Genomic DNA, 8,914 nt, shown 5'->3' on the forward strand with positions numbered 1-8,914 from the left:
CATTTCGCTGGAGAACAGTCCGACTCCTTTTCTGTGTAGTCTCGCCTGGGCTTCTCACAGGTGCCAGAACACACTTGCCAGACACCAGGAGCCAGGTTACACCAATGTCTATTGTAAAAGTACATTTTAATAGCAGCAGTTGGGGTGATTTTTGATAAGGGCAAACTGATAACTGAGTTCCAGCTAACAGATCGATCTGCAAAAATAAAAAAAGCACAGGCCGTTGGGAAAGAGCCTGAGAGAGGGTGTGAAAGGTGAGCCTTTGTGTACACAGCGATAGCCACCTGGAAACGAAGCCAGGATCGATAAAGGAATGACTATGAGCCTGCCCTTTCCACCCGAGGGAGTTCCAAACCGACAGCAGTTAGCCTGTCGTCAGAATCCACAGGCATTTTTTAAGGTGGTACCAGCCCCCCCAACTTGAAAACCATGTCAGCCTCTCACATTTCCACACAAAATCTTCCTAAAAGTGAGACGTGTGACGTTGGCTGTGAGTGAAGCCACGCTTCCTGCCCTTCTCTCTCACGCCTTGGGGCTGACAGCAGTACTAACAAAAAGGCAGGAAGGGATTTGTATGGGTGTGTACCGGGTGTGAACAGATGCAGCCTAAGAATGAATAGATGTGATTAGTCAACAGGTAAAAAAGCACACACAGGATTTCAGCCTCATTGTTTGTCCTGAACCCACTTCCCTGTGATTTCTTATTTCTTACTTATAGCACAGACCATTATTGCATTGCAAAACTGAGGTCCTCTGTAAATAAAAACACTGCTTGCTTTAAAAAAAAAAAAAAAAAAAAAAAAAAACAGACACTCATCTATTCCTTTTGCTTAGCCCACACCCCACTGGCTCTAGTTCTCTCACCGTTAGCCTCAGTTCTACCTTTCCCTACAAAACAAGACAAAAAATCGGAGATCAATATCTGTGTTTCAAATGAAACCCACTTGCACTAATATAATAACTCTCCCAGCCAGCTGCAATTTAAAGCCTCTTTTGCAAAATGAGCAGTTCTATCTCCTATTAAAATAATGTTCCTGCCACGGCCGGCAGACGGGAAAGGGAATGAGATGTGGGGAGCAGAGGGAGGGAAAAGGCCTTCCTCTTTCTAAACTGTAAATGTCTAAGACGGACCCCACGGCTAAACAAACCAACCACCCATCCGTGCAGTCAGCAAACATTCACCACCCACCAAACAGTAAAAAGCGTATTTACTCCCATTTATATAATTTCACGTGATTCTCCCGTGAGATCTAATGGGGTAGGCACTATTATTAACCTCATCTTCTTTTTTTTTTTTTTTTTAATATATTTTATTGATTTTTTACAGAGAGGAAGGGAGAGAGATAGAGAGCTAGAAACATCGATGAGAGAGAAACATCGACCAGCTGCCTCTTGCGCACCCCTTACTGGGGATATGCCCACAACCAATGTACATGCCCTTGACCGGAATCGAACCTGGGATCTTTCAGTCCGCAGACCGACGCTCTACCACTGAGCCAAACCGGCTTTGGCTTAACCTCATTTTATAGATGAGGAAATTGAGGCGGAGAGTTGAGCTACAACAAATGCACAGCTGATAAATGGAGGCACAGGGACATGAACGTCAGCAGTCTGACACCAATCTGCTCCTCTACTCACTGTGCGGAGCAGCACCTATCCATTCTCCTCCCTTTCCTTTCCCTTCTCCCTAACTCTGATAACTCCCCTCCCACCTCTCTGCCCTAAATATCCAAAACTTCAAAGATCTGGAACCCATTCCCATACACTGTCTTCTCCCCTGGACACCATTCCTGTCGCCTGGCTCTTTCCCTCACACCCCTAGGCTCCATCCCACGGTCTACTGATCATGCCACTGTCCCTGGGATTAGTCGTATCTACTCCACAGCGTCTACCCGCTCCAATTTCCTAGACCCACCCTGGGGTGAAGGAAAACTTGGAGCCTCAGGTGGGGGGTGAGTGAGCCCAGGAGAGGATCAGGGACTTTGCTCTGGAGCCTGAGGAAGAATAACCTGTGCAAAGGAACCAATCTGTGGCAAGAGTAACACTGACTTTTAGTGCATGGGCTTGAATGGGTATGCTGATAAGAATAATTAAAAGAATTGGTCATTCATGATCTTACCAGGAATTAAAAGCCATTAACATTCAAAACTCATCTAATAGGGCTCTCATGATCTGTGTAGCCCGAGCTGGTTTGGCTCAGTGGATAGAACATCGGCCTGAGGACTGAAGTGTCCCAGGTTTGATTCCAGACAAGGGCACATGGCTGGATTGTGGGTTCAATCCCCAAGAGAGGGCATGCAGGAGGCAGCCAATTAATGATTCTCTCTCATCATTGATGTTTCTCTCTCTTCCTCTCCCTTCCTCCCTGAAAAAAAAAAAAAAAAAAAAAATATATATATATATATATATATATATATATATATATATATATATATATATGTACACTACCATATTTTTCGGACCATAAGACGCACTTCCCCCCCCCCCCAGAAGTGGGGGGGAAAAATCCCTGCGTCTTATGGTCCAAATATAGCCTACACATATACTGTAAAAAAAAAGTTTTTTTACTTGCCCGGCTCTGTGCGGTCTCTGTGTGCTTGCCCAGCTCTAAAATGGTTCTAAATGCTGCTGTTTACTTTACAGGGTTGATTACATGTGTTTATGACTGTGATGTTGGGTTTTAATGCACATAAAATATTTTAGGACACTATTTGTTTCAGAATCTTTTTTTCTTCATTTCCCTTCTCTAAAAACTGGTGCATCTTATGGTCCGGTGCGTCTTATGGTCCGAAAAATACGGGTGTGTGTGTGTGTGTGTGTGTGTGTGTGTATATATATATATATATTTTTTTTTTTCAGGGAGGAAGGGAGAGGAAGAGAGAGAAACATCAATGATATATATATATATAAAGATCTGTGTATTGCACTGCACATAAATTTTATATATATATATATATATATATATAAACAAGCCTTGATATGAATGTGAATGCGTTTAGGGATGAGGAGGCCCATGTCTACAACTTTGAAATGCATTAAAAGATAAGATAAACTGATGATGGCTAAATGGATAGACACGTGATAAAGCAACTTCAGTGAAATGTCAAATATAGAATCTAATCTGTGGCTATCTGGTGTGATAATATAACCTAAGTATAATTCTTTCAACCCTTCTACATGTTTGAAATGTTTTATAACAAAATGTTAAGATGAAAACACTAAATATGATTATAGATAACTAACAAATTGAGAAGAAAAACATAAAAAATGTATTTTGACTATAGAAAAGTCTGGGTATTTTTTTGTGTGTCCTGACTATTTTTATATGTTTTAACAGATTCTGAATCAGTATGCAACATGAGATGAATTTGTTGGGCTATTTGAATAGGTCATCATATTCTAGCCACATATTCCCACTTTTACATATACAAGTACATAGCTCAGAGACAGTAAAGGGAGACAGGAAAGAAAAACATGTCTGAAATAAGGTGAAACTGAGAATAGGGGTAAATTAAGGACATTAAAGTGTAGATGGAACATAAAAAGGACGCTTTGTCTGATGAAAACAGCCAATGAGCTTAAGGTGGTACAGATGTGACCAGATGACAGGAAATGACTGGAGAGCTCATGCATGCTGGAAATTTAAAGGGGTCAATAAAACTGATGATCAAAAACAGACCCAGAGTCATAGAAGCATGAATAGACTGTTGAACCTCAATGGGAAGGCAGAGGAGAGATCAACCAAAGAACTTGTATGCATATATGCATAACCTGGGGACACAGACAATGGGTTGGTGATGGCCTGGGATGGAAGGGGGGGGCGGGGGGAGATGGGAGCAGCCTAGAAGAAGTTTATGGAGGGGAAAGGGGAGCCTATGTAATACTTTCAACAACAAAGATTTAGGAAATAAAATAAAGAAGTCAACAATAAAACAGTTTAAAGAATGAAATTTAAGAACACAACCCAATAGAAAAATGGGTAAATATATATGAACCAAAATCTCACATGACAAGGAACATGAGGGGTTCAACCTTGAGGATAAAGCCAGAGGAAAAATGGGGGGCAGGGACACTGAGCCATTACCTTAACCTAGTGATCGGCAAACTCATTAGTCAACAGAGCCAAATATCAACAGCATAACGATTGACATTTCTTTTGAGAGCCAAATTTTTAAAACTTAAACTTCTTCTAACGCCATTTCTTCAAAATAGACTCGTCCAGGCCGTGGTATTTTGTGGAAGAGCCACACTCAAGGAGCCAAAGAGCCGCATGTGGCTCATGAGCCACAGTTTGCCGACCATGGCCTTAACCAGCTCTAGAGCTGTTTACTTCCAGACTTCTAAATCAGATAACAGATGTCTTTACTGTTTAGGCAGCTTTTTATTTATTTGGTTCTTGTGTTACTTGAAGCTAAAAAAAAAAAAATCCTTGATATATTGGTACTATTTTGAGGTTATTTATGAAGAATTTATTGCAGCATTGCAAATGATGGAATACAACATTTCTTAAATACCATCCGGAGGAGACTGGCTAAATAAATCATATGTCCATACAATGGAATAACACATAGTCACTTAAAAGAATGAAGCAACACAAAAGATTACACACTGTATGATTCCATTTATATAAATTTTAAGCACAGGCAAAATTAATCTAAGGATCTAGAAGTCAGGATAGTGGAGGTAGTGACTAGAAGATGCCTGAGGGAGATTTGTGGGGTTCTGGTAGTATTCTGTGATCTAGGTGATGGCTATACAGATGTAAAATTATCTTTGTGAAAATTCAATAAGCTGCATGGATACTTACATTATGTACACTTTTCTGTATGTGCCTGTTACACCAATACAACTTAAAAAGAGAGAAAGCTTTATTTGTACTAACAAGGGATGATAGCTAAAATATGTATGTCCTACAATAATTCTTAGTTTTTACTAAGAAGACAAATAGATATTATATATGTGTATGTGTGTGTAATGGTACATTGATAGGTTAATAAAAATGATGGAATAAAAAAACTGAATAAATAAATGTTGGCCAAATTCTTCTGCCAGCGAGACTTGGCTCATGCTGCTCTAGTTTGCACCTACCAGCTCGCACCTCCCACACATTTGCAGGTTAATTCAATGTGTTTTCAATGAGTGCATCATCTCTCAACAACCCATCAGCTGCCCGTGCCAGATACCAGCATTCCCAGTTCCTCCCCTTTCTCACGTGCATGCGCGCGCGCGCGCGCGCACACACACACACACACACACACACACACACACACACACACATGCATGCACACACACACACACCCATGTTGGTTTTACCACCCCAGCCTCAGGCACCAATATTCTTCTGGATGAACACTTGCTCCACTTCTTATCTCCAATCTTTCCCTTCAATGTAACCAGATTTATGTTTAATAAAGCAAATCTGACCATGTCTCTCCCCAGCTTAAAAAACACTTCAGTGGCTTCCCCTGCCCTTAGGACCAGCCCAGACTTTTTGGCATGGGCCCCAAAGCCCTCCTTGATCCGATCCTGCTTGCCTCTCCCCCTCACCTGGGAGCATTCTCCTGCCCCCACTGTCCTTCAGACTCACAGGCCTTCTTCGGGTCCTCAAATGAGACCCACTGAGTCTCCCCTCCCTGACCTCACACGTCACCCTCCTCCCCATCTCACCAACTCCTGCGCCTGCTTCAGGTGCTTCCTCAAAACAGCCATTCATGAGGCCTAGATTGAGTTAGGTCCCCCTGCTCTGTCCCCTGAGCACCCAACTGTCCCCTCTCAGAACAGTCACCACACCTTATTGTAATTACTTAATATCTCTCTTCCAGGTAAACTATAAGTACTGTGCAAGATGATATCTGCCTTAAACTGCTATGTTCCCAGTATCCAGCCCCAGGCCTGGCACACAGTAGGAGTTCAGTAAATATTTATTACATAAATGAAATCATAAATGAGTGATGGGATGAACACATGCTTTTTAAATTATCCACAATAAAATTAAAGTTACTTATCTATCATGATAGTGGACAGCATCCAAGGTGAAGTCCTTGGGGGAAAGCCTTGAAGTCTTACACAGCTTAGAACCCTTTAAAGGAATGCATTGTCCAATGTTGCCTCTCCACCCCAAAGGAGGGTGCAGGTCTTACACAAGTTGCTGAGATTTAGCAACCTGGAGAGCTACTTAGCCTACTTAGAGTGAGGGCAGGTGACTAGTTTTGCTTTTTAAGTATATTTTTATTGATTTCAGAGAGGAAGGGAAAGGGAGAGTGATAGAAACATCAATGATGAGAGAGAATCATTAACCAGCTGCCTCCTGCATGCCTCCCACTGGGGATCAAGCCCACAACCAGGGCATGTATCCTGATTGAAATCAAACCTTGACCCCCTGGCTCACAGGTCGACGCTCAACCACTGAGCTGTGCTTGATCAAGCTTGTTTTCTGTTTTGAGAAAAAAGATAGATTATTTCTGGCCAGAAGAGACTAGAAAAAAGTAGAGGAGTCGGGAAGGAATGCAAATCAATTGTGTGCCTAATACAAGGCTGACTGGATGGCAATTTGGGATGGCAAAGGGAAGAGCAAGGATGGAATTGTGGGGAGAAAAGGGGAAGTGAGCTGGATTTATAATTTAAGGGAAACCAGGGCAGAAATATAGGGTGCTCCAAATCAGAAACATGGAGAAAGGCAATGCAAACAAAGGCCAAATGAGCCTGGCCTGGATTCTTGGCTCAGCCCTGACACTAACTTGCTGTGTGGTTTCAGTCAAATCACTGAGTCTCCCAAGTCTCAGTTTCTACCCTGAAATGAAGATTTAAATGTAGACTAGGCTTACAATTAGTCCTATTAGTCCAGAACTTTCATAAATGCCATTCCTCAATGACAATGCTTTTCTCAAAAGACAAAATGAAAGAACACTTGGGTAAATAGTTTCCTTCTTATAAGACTCTCTAATTTTAGGTATTCTTTAAATATATATTTTTATTGGTGTCAGAGGGGCAGGGAGAGGGAGAAAGAGATAGAAACATCAATGATGAGAAAGAATTGTTGATCAAACCCAAAATCTAGGCATGTGCCCAGTCCAGGAATCGAGTCGTAACCTCCTGGTTCATAGGTTGACACTCAGACACAGAGCCTCATGGCCAGGATTTAGATGTTGGTTTTTTGTTTGTTCGTTCGTTTGTTTGTTTGTTTGTTTTACCTAGCACCAATTTCCCTATAAGTTTCAGTTCTGTTTTCATTCACAATAGCTAATGTTTGTAAAATATAAATTGTCTTTAGGATTTAGAAGGTTCTTTCACACTGGTCCAGACAAAAAACTCTGAGTGCAGATATGGAAACTTACGCAGAAACACAGAGCTCAAAAGGGGAGACCAAAGGTTGGGGTGTGAGCTTCTTGCACGAACCTGAACTTGGTGCCACGGTGGCCAAGGGCTTGGCATCATGGCTCACATACTTCCTTTACAGCAAAAGACTTGTGGAAGGGAATTAGACTTGTATTATGGGATTCCAGACAAGACAGTAGCATTTGTCAATTCTCAGATCCTTAACTTCCTGTTTTTATTCCACAACATGTGTCACAAATATATGAGATTTAAAAATAAAGATCATCCATACTATTTTGACAAGCTGATTCAGAAGCATGTGAGGATATCAATCCTTTCAGATGAAAGGCTTCCAATTCCAGCATTTATTTTGCCTGGAATGTACGGCCAGAGCACAAATTCTGATATTAGTCATGGGTCTTGGATAACCTCAATTCCCAGCAGTTTATGTGCTAAAAATATTTACACATTGCTTGGACTTGATGAGTGCAATAGAGATCTATCAAAAAGATGGATGCCGTGGGATGGAATAAAAGTTGACTTATAACAACCCTGACTTATTTCCAGTTTCAACTCTTGCCTCTTGGTTGCTGAATCCACTCTGGCATGTTTCAAGAGTAGAATGAGAACACTGCATGCCCTCTGGAGGAAGCTAGAAGGGAAACTGAGTTACTTCTCAAGAGAACATGTGGCTGCAGACGATTTTGGGCCCCAGGAAAGAATGACCACTTTCCGATGTAAAGCTGCAGTGAGCTGGGAAGCAGAGGAGGGAGCATGGGGTTGAGAGCCAAGTGCTGAAGACCAGGAAGGCCACTAGGCAAAAGTTCCAGCTCTCAGCAAGCACCACAGCTCAGGAACTCTGGACCTTAACACAAGGAAGAGTAATCAGGCCCAGGGTAAACAGACCAAGGTCAGAGGTTGAGGGCGGGGCCTTCCATCTGATTAAGGAGGGTTCCTGCACCTCAATATGGGGGATGAACCAACGTTCCTCTTCCATCAAGGTTCTCTTGGCTGGTCTAACAATCAACTAGACATTATTAGGGGCAAAAATAGAATATTGGGGACTAGATATGATTACGAGAAATATTAATCATGCTGTTAACTGTGATTGCCTTGCAGTGGTTAAAGAAAGGACATTCTAACCTGGTGGGAGCTGTATGCCCCCGGGAACTGGGAGTGAATCTGGGACCTGGGAGTCAACCTTGGAATGCAGTCTGTTCTCATTCAAGAACTGCCTATTATCATGGAAAGATTTACAACCCAGCTTGCATAGCCTACTTCCCCATGCCTATAATCCCTACCTCCCCCCTGTAATCTTTGTCCTACCCTATATTAGCAGCTGGCTTATGGGAGGGGCTGCAAAGTACACTTCTATGAATGGCCTTAGTTCACTGTCTCCAGATTTAATAAGCATCCTCTAAAAACCACCTGGACTCGGTATTATGAAATTTTTACTGTACAAAGTCAAGAACACTATCAGCCAGCCTTAGGCTGATTCCATCAGAGTCAGGTCCCCTTTAGGGTAACAACTACCCCCAACTTCCTGTGGGACCGTTATATCTCTGCCCAGCAATCTCCTTGTGACTTCCCACAAATCTGG

The sequence above is a fragment of the Pipistrellus hanaki genome (assembly GCF_964339955.1).
Source record: "Pipistrellus hanaki genome assembly, chromosome: 13".
Taxonomy (NCBI): Eukaryota; Metazoa; Chordata; class Mammalia; order Chiroptera; family Vespertilionidae; genus Pipistrellus; species Pipistrellus hanaki.